General features: G+C 37.7%; 1 protein-coding gene across 4 annotated transcripts in view; it reads left to right on the top strand.

The window, feature by feature from the left end:
* Positions 1-234: 234 nt before the first annotated feature.
* Positions 235-18,318, top strand: part of HNF4G (hepatocyte nuclear factor 4 gamma) — a 61,952-nt gene continuing 43,868 nt past the window's right edge. For 3 of the 4 annotated variants that reach the window (XM_014254027.2, XM_088062807.1, XM_088062823.1), the window contains exon 1: positions 252-494. The gene's annotated coding sequence lies outside the window, so the exon portion shown is untranslated. Of the gene's footprint in view, positions 495-18,318 lie in introns of all 4 variants that reach the window. The other variant, XM_088062813.1, reaches the window with a different exon arrangement.

The raw sequence follows: 18,318 nt of genomic DNA, 5'->3' as shown, positions 1-18,318 counted from the left end.
GCCGGCCGAGGGCACCAGGGCTGGGGCCCAAGGCCCGTCGCAGCGCCGCGGCTCCCGCCGGCCGCTCCCGGGCCGTGAGGGGAGCGGCGGGCCCGCCCGCCGGCGGGGCGAGGGCTGCGCAGGCCAGTGGCTGGCTGCGGCAGCACCAGCTTTCAGTTTTCATTGAGGCCGCTGGTTACTGTTTAACGTCCCCACCCACGTTTCAGTTTGTTTAGTAAATCGATCTGATGTTGGGGCTGAGGCTGCTGCTCTGTCGCCATTGAGGAAAGTTAATTCACCCTCACACATACTCTCTCTCCTCCTCCTCCTTCTCCTCCTTTCCCGCTTCAGCATATGGTGAGGACGGTGTCACCGCACCAAACAAGTCGCGCAGCCCAGCTCCGGGACGTCCGCGGGGAGCCGGGGGGTGCGGGGGAGGCAGGAGGCCCGGGGGATGCCGCCGGCCTGAGCTGCGACCGCGCCGTCGGAGGCCGAGGGACGGGGCGGCCCCGCCGGTAAGTTCCCGGGGGCCGGCGGCCGCCCAGTGACAGCCCCGCTGCGCCCGCTGCGCCGGAGGGGCCGACGTGCCCGGCGGCACAGCTGGCGGCCAAACGGACAGCAGCCGGTTTGGGGAGATTTTATGTTATTCTTTTTCAATTATATATATATATATATTTTTTTTTTTTTTCTAAGTCGCAGGGTCACGTGTCCCTGTTATCGGCTCCAGGGGCGTTGCGGGGTAAGGCGCCGCACTGGGCGCAGCCCCGAGCCCCGGGGCGGGGTGTGTGTGCGTGTCCCCGGGAGTGCGTGTCCGTGTCCCTGTGTGCGTGTCCGTGCCCCGGCCGCGCTGCCCCTGCGCCGCGTCCGGCCGCACGGCGGCTTGGCGCTGTGCTGGCATTTGTGGCTCCTCAACGGCCCAAGTCACGGCTTCGCAACGGGCTTAGGAACATTTTCTAAAGACTTTTTTGGTTTTGCCTCCTTTATCGATTTCTCCGCCCCCGCCTTCATGGTCACCTGTGCAACAGATGAATTGTTATTGTAGAGAACTGCTAGTAGTAGCCCTTTGGCCGGTGCTGGGTGCCTTGTTAGACAGCCCCAAAATACTTGAAGGGAAAATAATTCAATGAGAAAAATACAAACGTGAAATAAGCAAAGCAATCCAAGGGTGAGTTTTGCAGGTTGATCCAGATCTTGCAGTGCTGCAGGTGCACTGTTTACAGGGGATTTTTGATGAAAGCCAACTTTGAGATGTCACACTTGTGAGTTGAACTTCTGTTCCTGTACCCTGAAATGGGCAATATAGTCAAGCATTTTGGAAAGTAGACAGTAGATGACAATGGTACCAGTATTATAAAGCAACTTTACACGTTTCTGACAGTGAATCCTCTTCCATAGTAAGCTATGATAATGTTAAATTGGACCTTCCTCTGCATAGGCCTTGTAAAGTGCTGCACATGCTTTGATTTACTGTGATTTCTCATCCATATTACAAAGAAAGTGGAGTGATTTAACATAGAATCTCTGTTAATTGATTGTTCATTAAAATTGAGCTAGTGAATCAGCCTTGCTATGCTACACGGCTTTCAAACCCCAAGACTCTCATGTGCTGAAGTAGACTATAAAGTGCTGTGTCATTTCCCATATTCCTTAAGAAGCTCTAATATCTTATATAGGAAATATAGTAAACATTTTTATATATGCAGGTGTTTTTCAAATACAATGATGAACACTGTTTTTGTCATTTCATTGTTTTCCTCTTTCTTTTTCACAGTCATATGATAAGGGGAAAAGGGACAAAATGCTTAGTGGTAGTTCAGTTCCCACTTCTCCTTATCCTTCAGCTTCTGAAGTATTCAGAGTAAAAAGGAATTTTGAAAGTACTATTTTCATTGTGCAGTACTCTGCGTCTTGTACCCCTCTGTCCTACTGAAAGACACCAGGCTGCCTAAGTCTCCCTTTACGCATGCATTAGAAACAAACAAACAAACAAACAGATGTAGGAAAGGATCAGGATGATGTTAGCTTGTTCATGGTGTTACCTTTGACTTTTCCAACTCACACATTTAGACTCTTTTCCTGGAATGCAAACTTTGTGTTTCCTTAACACAAAGTGAAACTTTCTCTGCAACTTACCTCATATAATGAGAGGCCTAACTCTTCCAAAATTTTAGTACTTTGTAGCAGAAGTTTAAAACTAGAGCAATGCAGAGGTCTAGTCTGCATTTCCAAGATGGCTATTGTAAGTACTCCTAGGCAGCATACTGGGAAAAGCTTCAGGTAGCATGGAACTACCGCTGCCCTCCATCCTTCCTCCTACCATGAAGGTACAATGAAGAAAATGGGTTTCTTGTGGCCCAGCTGTAATGGCCAGTTTCTTGGATGGCCAAGTGCTCTTTACTTCTAATTCGTGCACAGAATTAAATTGCCGCTGAGCCAACTCCCTAACAGAAGTGTCCTTGTATAAGCATATCTTGTCTTTGCTGCTTCCTTCCCTCAAGATAATGGCCCAGTATTGCTTACCCAGGTTTGAATTTCTGAATCAAATCCTGTTTGAGTCTGCTGAGTTTCCCAAAACCTAGAGTAGTACAAGAACAGAACTCAGTCCTTAAGCTCAACATGGCTTTGGTTTTCAAACTTCCTGGCAGACCTAATGTAATGGGCATATAGACTCCATAGTACAAGATGTTGCCCATCTCTTAAACCTGTGGTGGAAAAATGGGGTCTGGTATGTCATCAGTGTTATCTGCAGATCTGCGTCATGTACATCAAGTACCACTGGCTATGAGAAAGAAAACATTGCTTTAAACAATTTAATCCTTGGCAGGTCATTAATTAAAAGATACTTTCTGAAAAGGATTAAATTCAAAACCAGTAATATGGCAACCCATATGATAGAAAATTTAGTCTATTATAACAAACAATAAATCATGACTGATTTAAAACTACTTCATTGGTATAGAGGTGTTCTGAGCTAAGTAGATTGTGCTTTTACATCTGTCAAGTAGCAGAGGCAATGTACTCCATGTATTAATTGATAAATGGACTATTTCAATGCGGGGATCTCTCTGCCTCACTTCTCTTGCCTGTGAGCTTCAGAATATTTTCAAAATATTCTCTGATTTATTTGTTTTAGGTTTTGTTGGTTTTTTTCATTTATTGAAGTTGTTTAGCTCTTCAGAAGTCCTCCATTTCTGTGTTTGAGAATTAATATTAAGCCTGAAAATCAGTTTGATTTGCCCATGTTGTGTCAGGGGGACAGCAAGTATGTCATATTGGGTAACAGCATTACTCTGGTACAGTAGATTTGTGATGTAGAGTGCCTTAGAATATAAAGAAAGGTTTTATTTGTCTGGTGTATAGTTACCTGTTGTACATGATAGTATGTTCTGTGATAGAATTAAATTTCTCAGTGAAAGTGTTGCTGCAACAAAAGAATGTAAGGTTGAGAGAAGGCATGGCTCTTAGGTTTTAACATATCGTAATGAATGATGCATTATATGCATACTATGATGAGAAAATAACGAAAATTCATTTTGAACAGATTAATATGTTTAAATGTCTTGCAACAGCTTTGATTGAATCAAATGTTTTTCATTTCAAATTCTCAATTTTAAAACAGCACACCCTAAAAATCAGGTCAGAACGGTGTGTGTAATGTCAGAACTGAGATCTATCAAACTGAAAGGCTCCAACAACATTTTCAAACCTTTCTCCATTGTCAATTTAAGTTAATTGAAAATGAAAGGTCTCGCTTTCAGGATTGGGCCATTTAAATAGAAGCCTGCTGCTTTCATTTTGTAGAAGGGCAATCTCCCTCCACATACGTGTTTTTAAAAGGTTCATTCATAATTCTCCCTTCACACTTCTATTGGAAATGACAGAATTCATTATTTTGAGTTCTTGAACTATTTTTCTGCAACTTGGGTGATGAATTGTATGAGATCTAGTTCATAACGTGGCACGGCAACCCACAAGATTTAAAATTCTCAAGGCTCGATTTGTCTCTTTCTGGCGTTCAGCTGGCACAGGCAAGGGAAGCTTCCATGTGCATCTTCTGCCTCTTATGGAGCAGGAGGTTGGGATTTTTTTTATTTAATACTGATCAAGGGAAAAAACTCGCACCCTTGCTCGGTAATTCACTAGAGGTATCCAGGCAACAAGGACATACATTACAGTCAGCAATATACAAGGTGCTGTGAGAATTTTCCTTGCCTCCTGTTTATCTGGGAATCCAACTGCAATAGACCTATGCAAACAGCACTGTTTCCACTGTCTATTTCTAACATGCAGTTTGTCTATAGACTTCTGGGGTTTTTATTTATATTTAGCTCTCTGATGGAAAAGGATTTCTTGATGTGTATCTGTTCTTGCCTAAATAAAAGAATTCGGCTCAGGTGGGAGATGGGGACAGAGACTCCATGAAATGACGAATACAACTCAGCTTGCAATTGATGGTGCATCTGTGGGAATATTGCAATGAAAATCCTCTTTTTGAGGGTAATTTTTGTCCAAGATGGCTAGGCTACACCAGCCTGGGTTGGACTTGATGGGGAGACAGCAATATCGCGAGTTATTTGCTAACCAAAATAGGCCTTGCTGGCAGAGAGTTATGGTGATTGAATTTCCATTTTTCTTTGTTAAATAAACATATTTTCACTAACTGCTAACATGTATCGACACTCTGCACTGAGTGCTGCCAGTTCATACTCTTAGAGCTGGTCCAGATGCTTGAAGATTTCTGACTACAATGACCCAGTTGAACACATATTTTAAACAGTTTTTGCACCTCTGCAGCTACAGTTTACTTGTTTGTTTCTTTGTAAATGGATGATTATGACAAGAAAGATGATTCTTATTTATTTTACCCATTTCAGCATCGTACCCCGAAGGCTCTTATGCCCTTCAGGATGATAATATTTGTTTCTTTTGCAAGGAAATGCCAGACTGACATTACGTTAGCTAACAAAATTGCCTCAGTGAAGATCTAGACACTACTCAGGGACACTAGACAGAAATGAGATGTGAGATGGTGACCATGCAGTGATTGCACATTTATACTCAATCCCTGTCCTCTCTTGGTCCCTAACAGGTGTTAGCTGGTACCTGCTGTTGTAGTTACAAGGATAAAATTATGATTTTGGAAATAGATAGGATTTTGTACACCAAATAGTTAAATACTTAATTGCTCATACTTGCCTACTCCCAACTGCCAAAGAACTTGAAAACAATCTTTTCTGCTGGACTTTTTGGTAGGCATGCAGTGGCCCTATTAGGTGGGATAAAGATCACATACATTGGCTGCATGGGGAGTTTTACATGGTTTCTGGAAGTTACCCTTTGATTTATATTTCCTTTTTTTGTCCTCACAAAAATGGAAGTAGGTTTTTTACTTAAAAAGGAAAAAGTAATGCAGAGTTTTTGCTGCTAGTTCTGATTTTGATGCTAGGCATTATCTACATGATAGGCATGTATTATCCTTATGTAATATTTCTTGCCTTTTGGAAGAACAGTGATTGTTCTGACTTTCATCTCCAAATCCAAAGCATTTCCGAAAGATTTACATTTTTAAAGAGGCTGTAATGTCTTCCAACCCTCTTGTCTCTGGTGATGTTTTAGAGTGTCTTACCCTACATTATTGCTTTTAACTTATTTTCTTTTTGGTTTTTTTATCTGACTTTCAGTAACTATATTCATATTGAACACGCAATTTTAACTAGAGTTTTAGGGAAACTTAGGGACAATGCTTTTCAATTTACTTCAGTTTTGAAGTGCCAGAACTTAGGCAGACATAAGTTTAAGGTAAGACTTTGCATTTGATCATAGGAATATGAATAACTTTGGCTATGATAGTAAGGGGCAAAGAATGCAAAGAAAGGCAGTAAGGTTTGTTATGAGATTTATCTTGTTATACCTAATTTCAAGCTCTTCTAGATAAGTTACAGTGATACAAACTAGTCTCTTTAAGGGTTTGGTTCTGACACCCAATCTTGTATGGAAAACTAGATTATGATATCAACAGGAAAACACTATTTTCAAAAATAAAATAAGAAATTAAATAAAAGGAAGCTTCCTCTGGAATTTCCCCAAAAGAGCAAAAAGTACCTTCAGGACTAGCATGAAGAAGTTTAAGTTGAAAAAAATGCAAAATTCATTAAGCTAGTTCCAAGTGTAATAGATTAGGGCTGTGAATGGTATTTGTTTCTTTGTTTATTATGGCTTTTTTTTAAAGTGAATAAAGATGAAAAGAACTTACCTCAAATAAAAACTGTTTTGCAGGGTCTCTATCTTCTTAACTATTGTCATTTAGCATTCAGAGTAAAACCAAAGTAGTATGAACCAAAGCCACGGTGCCCCAGACTTTAGCACCTGTACAACATTTAAAAATGTGTCTGCGTTCTGTTCTTCAGAAGAACACAAGACTGGTTTGAGCTTTTGGGTTAGTTTAAAGTCCATTTTAGCCAGATTTTTCAGTTTTCATTCAGATCCATTTGTTTGCACAAATACAAGAGCTGAGAAGAAAGTGTACAAGTTCGCTGGCACAGGCTGATGCATTTTACTTCTATTTCTTTGCCGGAGCAAGCAAGGCAGTGTAAGGCATTAGCACCGCTTGCTTCTCCACTTAAGCTCTCATCTTCCGGAAAGGTGATCGTCCCTATAACAAAGGTGCCAGGATTTATACATGTGCTTGGCCCCAGTGGAGATGGTTGCTTAAATGGCCAAATGCTGGCAGACGCGTGTCGATCAAGTGGATGTTGAACTTGCACAGCTGAGGTCTGCATGCGTGTCTGCCTGTGCTGGCACTGCTGAAGAGTCAGTCAGCAAAATCTGTAATTTCTTTTCTTGCTAAAAAGAGTAGGCTGACTGGTAGATATATAATGGAAGAGGCATTTGCCTGCTCAAAAATTTAAGGAGGACAACTCATTTCACATGTTTAACATGTTGTTGATTAGAGGTAAACAGAAGAACAACTAACTCCACTAAAGTAATCTTTCTGGTATCAGGTCTATACAGATCTTTTAAATAATGGAGCAAAACTTGGAAATTTTCAATTTGTAGGCTTATATTTCAAGGGCAAGGAAATGCTAAGCAGTTTGCATGCTCTGGATGAGAAAGGGATTCAAATGTTAACATAAATTTTACCATGAGTTTTGTTAGTGCGGAATTTAATAGCAGAGTTTTTATCTTATTTTAATCTAGTAGGTCCAGTAATTTATTTTCCAAGATGAATTTGAGGCTGAAAGAGGGCAGAAAATGAAAGACATTCTCAATGATAATTCCCAAGATTCTGTGGTTCCAGAGAGCATAAAGGACAATCCTGAAATTAAGATACATGTATGAATTGCAAAAACCTTGGCAGGTAGAAAATGAGGACAGCTTTGAATGGCCTGAAGAAAATATCTATGAGACTGCAGCAAATGTTTTAACCCTTTACGGTCAGTGGTCTTATGTATCTTGTAGCTTTGAATTTGTAGTCAGAACTCTTGCTTTAAAAGGATGAAAAGTAACATTGTGAGCAGTCCAAGCAAACAGAGTGCTTGTTAAGCCTCGGACACATAGTGAAGGTAATGAAGGAAGAACTCTCTTGGTACCTAAGTTTTTTATTAGCTGGACAAAGTGACAGTTAAATAGTTGTAGGGAAGCTGCTGTTTAGAAGTTAACTGCTTATCAAACAGAAAAGCAGCATGCTCTTGGAAGTTGCTATGAAAATAACCTCTTTTTCTGCCTTTTCTGGTAATTTAAGAAGGTCAAAGTAATAGATTTGTATTTTTCAGTTTAAGAGCTCTGCTGTACCTCAGACAAGTAAAACTGGAAGCAGAAGCTTTGGGGAACATGATTGAAAAATCTGGAAAATGGATTGTGTGGTGCATTCACCACAAAGGATACATCTGCTCACCACAAGTGCAGTTTGTAATCCTGGAAAATCAAAGATACTCCACTACTCTTAGTTAGGTAAAGAATTCAACATGTTCTGTAATCCTTGGTAAGTCAAAAGTTTTTTTTTCCAGATACGAAGAAAAATATCTATGGTTTGCTAGTGGCTTCTTTTTGCAGGACTCCCTTTATTTCACCTGCTTTATTTTATCCATTTACAGTTTGGAATTGGTTTGCCAAAGACCACAAACATCCTCCGCTTTCCTTCTTTCTCTGTGTCCTGATCCTAAAAACACTGAATTCATATTTTTACATCATTTTTGTTTGGACCCAGTGCTGTTTTTTTTGTGGTGACCCTGGCCCTAGAGTTGGTGTAGTTATACTAGGAGCTGCAAGAGGAGCTTGTGTATGTACAAGGATACCTTTGTGCTGGGAATGCTGGGAATTATTTATACTGTATGTCTTTACATTTTTAGATACAGTGTGTGGAGATATACATATATTTTCTATATCTGTGAATCATATAAGTCTGAAAGTTGCTTGCCTTCTTGCTCTGATACAAAACATGTAATGCTCTTATTAGTATGTGACATAGTTAGATTCCTGTTGAAAATCAATAACTTTCCCATAAAGCAAGTCTTACATCCTTTCTTAAATTCATTTAGAATCATTTTGTATGCCTCATTAGCCTTGTAATTTAAGAAAGAATAAAAGAAAAAGAAAACAAACCAGCCACCTAATATTAAACAGTGTATGTAATTTAATTTTTCTGACCAGGGGGGATGTTTATGACACTAAATATATCTACTGGTCTATAAATACCTGTGTTTACAGTTGAACAGAACAGTGATTCTCAATCGGTGCTCTATCAGACACTTAATGATAATACACAATGTGCTGTAGGTAGTATTATGCCACTGCTACCTTTCTTTTTTCTTTTATCTGCTACATTGCTTTTATGGAAACTAAATGTACCAGATGAAATACATTCCTAAATATTCTGTGTAATCACCCATTAGAAAGTGGATGGTCAATGTGAATAAATACAGAAATTATTTTAAACACAGATCCTATACTTAAGCAGTGTTGACATTTAAAAGAGATGTTAAGTTCCTGAAAGGAAAGACACCATATGACATGGAAGAATATTGTTGACTTCTACATAAAACTCAGAGTGTGTGTGTTTGAAGTGCCTTGAGAAGATTATGGTGTGAGAAAGAGTCACTAGCTTTTATGCATATTCCTTGTAGTAATCCCATGGGAATTACACCAAATTGAAGAAATGTGATGGGGTTTATGATGGAAAAAAAAAACCCAAACAAAGATAGGCATTATTTAAATTTAAATCTCTTATGTAATGAATGTGGAAAAAAATAAGAAATGCTTCATTTATTAGTACAGTGGCACCTACTTGATTGAGCAGTAAAATGTGCCTCAACACCAAAACAGATGCAGCTGTAGCAGACATAAGAAAAAGTGCAAAGCATTTAACAGCTGCTTTAATAAAAAATTCTTCCCTTTTATAAAGGAGATGCAGTTTATAAATTTATATTTATATTATATTTATTTCCTACCTGTATTCAGTATTGAGAAATTTTGAATAAAGCAAACTCCTTGTATATTTAAATTTATCTTTTAAGAATAGTCTCCAACAAAATAAAGGCAAAAGCAATAAATATTTCTACAGTTTATAGGGTTTTTTTTCTGGTGTGTGTGTTTTGGCTTTTTTAACAGATCCTTAAATTATTATCTAAAATTAAAATAAAATTTTAGTAATTTAAAATTTTTGAGTAGTCTAGGTTTTGACCAACACATTTTTCAGTTTGTAGGAACTTTACTTGTAATACTTCGGAATGATATCCACATGTGGGAGCCTTACTGTAGACTGTTACTTAAATAAAACATTAAGGTTTAGTAGCTACATTAAGAAACATTGTTGATTGTAATGAAGGAAAGAATCCCATCATTTTTAATTCCCTGAGCAATTTCTTCATGCTTACTGATGCCTGTTGATTGAGCCTTGATGCATATTCTGTCTATATTGTTACCTATGTCTAATTAATTAATTCCAGCCTTTCTACTTGTATCACAAATATGTACATTTTTATTTGAGCAAAATTGTTGATTTTTTAACCTCTATGAAGTTAAATCTTGACTTTTCCTACTATATATATTTTCTCCCATTTTTAGTATAGTTGTGCAGTTCCATCAGAATTACCCTGCTGTAACGGAATGAAAATAAGTGTATGCGAATTGGAATTTCTTTGGCTTTTTGCTTTTGATTTTTCTTTGTCCCTCAAGTAGCCCACCAGCTTCTGCTAATGATGCAAGGAGAACAGCTGCCATGGTATTAAATGTAGTTTGTTGGTAGACAGTCATAGCATAAATAATGTGGCATAAAATGTTCTTATTGCATTACTGTAGATTTCAACAAGCAAATTTTTTGGAGAGAGGCGGTTAATCTTCATGGAAATTTATTCTTGTTTTATATATATATATAACTTACTCTTTAGTGAGGAGCAAGAATACCATTCTGTGTTAGGGCATATATTACACTCTGTGCATCTCTAGGACTGGAGTGCTTGGCTTTAGGGCAGAAAGAGACATAGCTGAACTAAAAACAGATGAAAGTCAAGATGAGGAATTTGGTGAAGATGTGGGGGTTGTAAGGCTCTGCTTTTCCACCTCAGGTTTGTAAGGGATGTAAGGGATGAAATGAAGTGACCAATGTCCAGCATCTGGAGTTGCTGTGGCCAGGAAGATCACAGTTCAGACATCAGCCACAACAGCTAATGGACATGGTTTGACTTCCAGATGGAGCTATCTTTGAAAAATGACAAGCTCTGCAAAAATTTCCATTCCTGAGTCTGGGATTCTGAGTAATCTATTGTCCACAAAGTTTTTGGAGAAAAAGAACACGTTCTGGCTGTGTGGCAAAGGGATTTTTTTATACAGAGAATGTTTTGGGAATCAGCACGCAGTTTGCAAGCAGAGGAGAAAAGCCAGATTGATGCTGAAACTATGAAATATGGAATCAGTTGAGAAAGAGCACAGAGAAGGGGTAAAGTAAAGAAGGAAGTGCTTACTTTAGGTACATCTCAGGCTGTGATGTTATAAGCCAAGAGGAAACTTGAGCTCAGGAGAACCTGAAAATCAGGGGCAAAGGAGAAGTAGGTATGTTTGTAGGTATTAAAGTGTCTAAAAATAAGCATCACTGGAGCTGGTGTGGTGGTTAGGATTATAGGTGACTGATGACCTCAGGTTCAGTGCTTAGGCAGTATTAACAGGATGACCTGGGAGAGAAGATAGTGGGCTTGGAACTGAGCCTTTTAGGAGTCCACAAGGGAAAGATTCTCTGCTTAGACAAAAACATTGAAAAAGAAAAATGAGCAAAAATAGTTGCAATCTATTTATGTTACAAAGACAGTGGGAGAGTTGAGGACTTAGAGAAATGTGTATATTTCAAATATATATGTACACATATACCTGTTAGAGGCTCATTTTTAATATATTGTCAAATTCTTTAATGTCTCATTCTACACCAAATGCACTGTTATGGAATCACTTTGGCATAAACCTTATAAGAAAAAGGTACCACCTTGAAAAGTCACCAAGAAATGCTAGCATTTTTTGACTGCATCCTAACTTGAAAAGCTCAAGCTGAAGAAGTGAAAAAGAGCTTGATTAATAACATTTCCAATTTGCAGCTGAATAAAGAATTCTAATGACAACTTTTTTAACAAAATAAAACTATTTTAATAGTCACAGAGATGCCAGAACATCAACATCAATATACTATTACTAATACATTATTGCTGTCATGTGGCATATGTGAATATTTGCGTCAGCTGTGTAGTCTGTTGTGGATCACTCTGCTAACCAAACTAAAGTTAATTAAGTTACACAAATTTAGGACTTGCTGTGATAGAAGGTAAAATGGATTCCACCATTTTCATTAAACATGTTTTCATTGTGTGATCCTAATTTTTTAATTCAGTGCTAACTCTTTTTGTGTGTTACTTGATTGAAGCAATTTTATGGGCTTGCACTGCTTGTACCTCAACAATGGAACAAGTATAGATACAGACAATTGCTTCTTCTTGACTGCAGAAAGTACTCACAGCAGCCATTATATGAAAAAGTATTTTCTACAGTAGAGAACCTTAATTGATTCATTGCACAGTTCTTTTAATACATACAGCAAGCCAACAACACATACAGCAGCCTAATTCCGTGTATAAATGCCTGCTACATAAGTGTTTAATTTTTGGTGTTCTCTAGATACGTGTTTGAAAGAGAAGCTTCGTAATCTGGTCCTATGAGTTACAGGTATTACAGTTTATTTGGGGAAACTACCATACTGTATTCTATTGAAAGCTATTAAAGTCATATCAACAGAAGAAAAATAATGCATGGACTTGGAAATTACAAAGCTTTTAATAGGTCACAGAAAAAACTCAATAAATTTTGAAACAAAAATAAATTCGTTCCTCTGTAAGAGTTCTTTCTGCTGTGAGATCCTCTGCAGCGCAGTCCTTTGTGCTCAGGTATAGATAACGTGAACATAAAGTTTTTTCTTGCCTTCCTGGTCATTCAAACTGTTAAATGGCTGGGAAAAAACTCAGATGAGCAAAAAGGACTTCTAGGTGTTGCTATTACAGGAAATAATTACTATTTACAATAATCACAGTTTAGCAGCAGTAATTCCACTAAATGTGTGACAGTCTGTCCCCATTTATTTGAATGAAAAAATTTCAGCTGTTTGTATTTCATCTGGAAACCACTTAAGATCAAGAAGTGAATTTTAGCCAAATAAGCTATTAACATCGACACTCTGATGTCCCTGGAAGGAGGTCTTGTTTAACACTTAACGCTTCAACATTAACACTTTCTCATTTGGCAATAAAAGAAGTGATAGCACCTGTCCCTAGTTCGGGTTTACTTGATGAAGCAAAATAACTCACAGACCTTGTGAGAATGGGGCCCATAGGATTGGTTGTGGTCTACTTTCTCATTTGTGATTTTTTTCTTTTTCATTTTGTTTGAGATTGAATTTGAGAGAGGGCTTTGTTCCGGACAGTAGTTTATGGCAGTGGGCTGAAGAGATGAGATTTCACTGAATCATAGAACGAATACACAAAGAGAAAATATGTGAAAATTGAAATGACAAGGTAGAGTAGCTTGGTTGTTGAGGTAGATAAAAATAACTAGGTTCTCAGGGAAATGAGGTGGGGATTTTTTTTTTCCTGAACTAGATTTACTTTGAACAAGAGCAGTTGAGATGGAAAACCTAGGCACTATAAAAACTTGATAGAAACAACAACAAAAAAAATTCATTCTGCTTTTGTAACTTCGTGTTTTACTATCTGTGTGATCCCAAAGAAGGCAAACTACAGTCTAGCTTCTGTCAATGTAATGTATCTAAAGGACTAATAAATAGATTTGATTAGAGTGGATTTCTTTTTATTTTATTTACTAGGCAATGTTGCTGTCAGAGCACTCAGAGATTTTGAAATACACAGGAAAATCTGTGTGTTCTGGCAGTTGTTTTTCTTGTTTGTTTTAAAAGCTAGAATAATATATTTATTTTACTTCCTTCAGAAATACTGGGGCAAGTTCTGACTGATCTAAAACGTGGGAAATACACCTTTGTGAGCAGAATAATGAAGTTGGTTAATGCCCATGCTGCAGTACTGACAAAGATGTGCTGGTTGGAATTAAAAAAGCCTGGAGTGCTAACAGCACTCTCCAATTTCCAAACAACTATCCCCTCCTCTCTCATGTGGCTGTAAGAGAGAGAATTATTTTGCTTTTGATTAATAAGGAGTTAATTTCAGGTGAACTTCCTTTAACTATTTTACAAAGGCTCCAAGAGAAAGCCGCCATCACTAGTCTTGGTAGCACACACGGGAGCTCGTTGCACCCTAGGAATGTAGAGCTTTGTAGTGAGAGGAACAAGCCAGGGCTAAGCCCTAAGCGGGACAGTGTTTCCGGTTTTTTTATGTTCTTCATTTTAGTACCTGAAAAAAAAAACAACATCCATTGTAGTCAAGTCTCATTGACTCTAAATGTGCGAGGACTGTAACATATTTGTCAGGTTTTACCAGTTTGTTGAGGTTTTCTGCAGAAATGCAGACTCTCATATTTGTATATTTGCTTTTCAATTTCTGTTATTTCCACTAGATTTTCATGGAGTATTGCTTCCAGCTACTCTGGATAATTATTTTTCACTCTACCAAAATTATCAGTCTGGCACAAAATAGCCACGTTCTCATCCAAGCACTTTCAGCTACCAATTACTTCACCAGTGAGGAATGCTTGTGTAATGTAACTGCATCAAGCTCTTACTTCTGCATAAGCAAATGGTGACAATTTACACTGTAGTTTCACTCTTTTCTTTTGCTTCTAGATAGTCTAATGCTGTTAATTGACTTAATTGAGAAGTATTTATGGAGCTATACAAAAATACATCATGGGACAGTTTAAAAGCCAGTATTAATTTGCTGACTTCTAACCCTGTATTTGAGGTTCAGAGCAGACCCCCAACTGATCTGCACCATTACTGTGCTTTTTCAAATATTTCTGTGATGTTTGTTGGCCTCACAAGGCCGAATGCCATTTGCTACCACGGTAAAAAGGTAGCCTTTGCTCTAGGATCTTTAACACTTGCTGTTAAAGATCAGGAAAGTTAATATTTCTACTGCAGACCTGACTTACACAGCCCTCTCCCTTTATTTGCTGAAATAAATTGGCCACATTTTCCCCAAGTGGAATTTTCTGTCAAAGTCATGTTTGATTTTGAAAAACAGCTTACTTCATCCTCTTTTTTTTTTTTTTTTTTTGTGAGGGTAACAATTTGCAAAGGAAGAAGAACTTTTAGATTTCTGAAAGTATTTTAATTTGTTGTTGTTTTTTGCAACATTCTACACCTTTTTTTTTTTTTTTTTTTTGTGTGTGTGTGTGTGTGCGTAAAAATAATTAGCTTTGAGACCTTTGAAAGTGCTAGTGCCTCTGTTATGGGAAAGTTAACAGCTGGATGTTCGGAGGTTAAGTAAATGTATAAGACAAGGGTAATACATACACTTGACAAACAATACACTATAATCAAGACCTACAGTATCTGATGTCTCTATAATAAATAGACCAAACATTGAAATAATGTAAAATGAGATTTTTTAATTTGATGATTAAATTTTACCAATTTTGTTCCCCCTCAGACTTTTTGCTGCCACCTGCTGAGGTAGGATTTTGTTTGATGTTTATACCTGACCCAATGGAACTTGGCTGTAAGTGACTCCTTTGAGTTCTCTGGGGACATCTGGTTATTTGTTAAACAACTAACTGGGACTGCCAAGTTCCTTCCTTAAAAACAACGAAGTTAATTAGTCACCAAAGTTAGAGCAAGAAGGTGATGAGACATCATATGAGTGAAAAGAAGGACTGTCCTATGAGATGGAGAAGTTGACTCTAGTAATACTTTCATTAATTTCGTATTCTCATTCTTATGCAATATAAACACCATAGTCACAAACAGCTCTAGTACCTTCTGTAAGTCGTCTTGCCTTCCTTCCTGGTCATTCAAACTGTTAAATGGCTGAGAGAAAACTCAGATGAGCACAAAGGATTTCTAGGTGTTGCTATTACTGCAAATAATTCCTATTTACAGTAATCATAGTTCAGCAACAGTAATGTATTTGATAAAATTTCATCTGTATTTCATCTTTTGTATTTCATCTGGAAATCATTTAAGATCAAGAAGTGTATTTTAGCTAAATAAGCAATTAACGTTAACACTCTGATGTGCCTGGAAGGAGGTCTTGTTTTTATTAACACTTTATCATTTGGCAACAAAAGAAGAGGTAGCATCTTCCTGTAGTTTGGGTTTACTTGATGAAGCAAAGGAGAGCACTTCTGCAGTTCAGGTTGCACTGAGAAGGCTGAAAGTAACCGCCATGGTAGTTTCAAAGACAGCAAATTAGGATCATTGGGAGGTACTAGTGAAGAACCATGACAATCCTGGTAAACCCACTCTTGATTTAATCACAAATAGCAGGTAATAAGTTAGAGTAGAACGGTACTTTCAGGCATTGACCATCACCACAACGCTCCATCAACTATTTTTTATGAAGTATCTTCTGTTGTGTGCCACAGTTAAAGCTTTTGAAAGTAGAATATTCTTCCTTGGTTCAGTGACAAGCCTGTCCAATATTTTAACTCAGCTCTCTATGTATATGTATACATAAGTGCATATACATGTATATACATATATATTATAGGGTGAATATATATATTATATTACATATTTCATAAGGATTGTCACATTTCAGTAGGATTGAAAATGTGATGGTCCTTGTTCAATAGTGAAGGAAGATGCAGCCCTTGCCCACAAAACATTTGATGAGTATCTTTGACTAAGTTGAGATACTAAGTTGTTTTCTACAGTTAGCTGGTCTTTATTCTTATCAAAACTGTGGGGTTTTCCAATGTCAGGACACTTGGTGGGTGGATACTTCTCAGAAGAATGAAGGACTTATCAATGTTTGCTTAGGATCTATTGCATTCTCAGCCATAAAAGTAGCTATGCTGTCTATAGCACTCATAAATCTTCACCTAGTCAAGGCTACTGTCTCTTTCGTCATACAAGGCTGTGTTTTAAAAAGTGAGCATAAGTGTTTTTCATTTGAAATGAGTATAAAGTGAATACAATCTCAAAACTCCTAACTTCTTCATTGCTGGTTTTGAAAAGTGATACTTCATAATTCAGTTTGCAATATCTGATTGTTTATTAGCCCTGCCCTTAAAATCTCTTTACCCTTACAAGGCAAGAATATTCTCAGGCACATTCTCACCAGAGGGCACTGTTACACAAATTCTTACAGATCATTTCCTTTTGGTGAAAATAATGTCTGGACCTGCAAAAAATGGCGTGTTGATGTTGGATTGAGATGCACATTTTTCATAGGAGAGTTCTTTCTAATAAGGTAGTTTGAACTGGTTTAGTCTGTTTGTCTAGTTAAACTACATTTTTCCTATTGAGAAGTGGTCGTTTTTTCCAAAGATAAAATTTTGGAAGAGGGTCCATCTTTATGTGTGTGAATTAACTAAATTGTTTCAAACTCCATGCAGTTTATAAAAAACTGATTCTAAGCTGTCCTGAATCTTTAGATTTACACTGAAACAGTAGCAGAAGGGCAAAGACATCTATCTTGTTTCTATGGATTTTTTGTTTAAGAGGATGGAAAGGTAATATCAAGTAAAACCAGTACTTCAGCTTTAGATAGTTGTTATATCTGGTCTTTATTAATAAAAAACATATGATCGGGAAATATGATTACACAGAGTATCTCTGCATCTATGCAGTTACACAAATTTGTATTTCTACTAGCTTAATGAAGATAGTTGAGAAAACTAAATAATGGGAAAATTTATGCTTCAAGCTATATGGCTATATTTTGTTGTGGAAATAGTCTAGTTTTGCCAGATCTCTTAAGAAAAGTCTTACTGCAATTTCTTTTCTTCCTGATTTTGTGCCACCTGAATTTTTATTTATATTTTTAATAGGAAAAGATGTTTCAAGTTCTCTTGTATCTGTTTGGGCTTTTGCATGTGTATTTTTACTTTACTTTGCTTTAGTGTTTCCCAAACCACACCAAAACACCAAAATTAAATAATATACACCAATTAAAAAGGAATTTTCCACAGCAAATGAGTGCTGACATTTCTTAATGATCAGCTACACTTCTACTGAATGTGCTCCAGCATCTGTTGCTTGTGAGCTTCCATGGCTGTTTGATCATAGAGCAGACTTTTTTTATTTTAGGTGAGCCCATTATCTCAGGTCTGTCTGGCAGTGTCTGCAGCGAGTGAGCTGCCACTGAGAGCTCAAGGTGTCTGGGTGTCCTCTGGGGTGACCAGCAGTGAGGTGATTTCCTGTGGTGGCACAGCAGCCATCTGAAGGGCAGCAGGAGACAGGGAACCAGGATTCTTCTTGCTCTATTTTAAATGGTTTTGGTCTCAGCTGTTCAACTTTTCCTCATTAAGTTCTTACACATAGTACTGGTAAAGTTGGCTTTACTTTCACTCTGTTCACAAGTAGGAAGATATTTGAAAATATTATTTCAGCTATCTTGTTATAGTCTGCATTTATTAATCTGTCTAAATAGTCTGTGTCTGTCACCGTATATCAGAGGACCTTGGAAAATGGCAAAAACTATGACATTTTAAAAATTATTTTTTATTTATTTCTAAAAAGGGTTGCAGATTAAAACTGTGGAACTACAGTGTGAGCTCAGTGAAAAAGAGTCTGATAAAAATAAGTTTTGCAGCAAGAGTGCACACTGCATAAGAATCACTAGGTGCAAGGATAGAGATGTGTTATTGACATAGGTGTGCCTCAGTGAACATCCTCATGGTGCGTGTTCCCTGTGTTCTGGTCTCTGATTGCCTTGCCTTGGGAAAGCAAGCAAA

Source organism: Pseudopodoces humilis, chromosome 1 (assembly GCF_049639895.1).
Source record: "Pseudopodoces humilis isolate 2021_Gansu_Grassland_sample_001 chromosome 1, ASM4963989v1, whole genome shotgun sequence".
Taxonomy (NCBI): Eukaryota; Metazoa; Chordata; class Aves; order Passeriformes; family Paridae; genus Pseudopodoces; species Pseudopodoces humilis.
The sequence above is the reverse complement of the archived record's forward strand: the minus strand, read 5'-3'. Positions and strand labels throughout refer to the sequence as shown.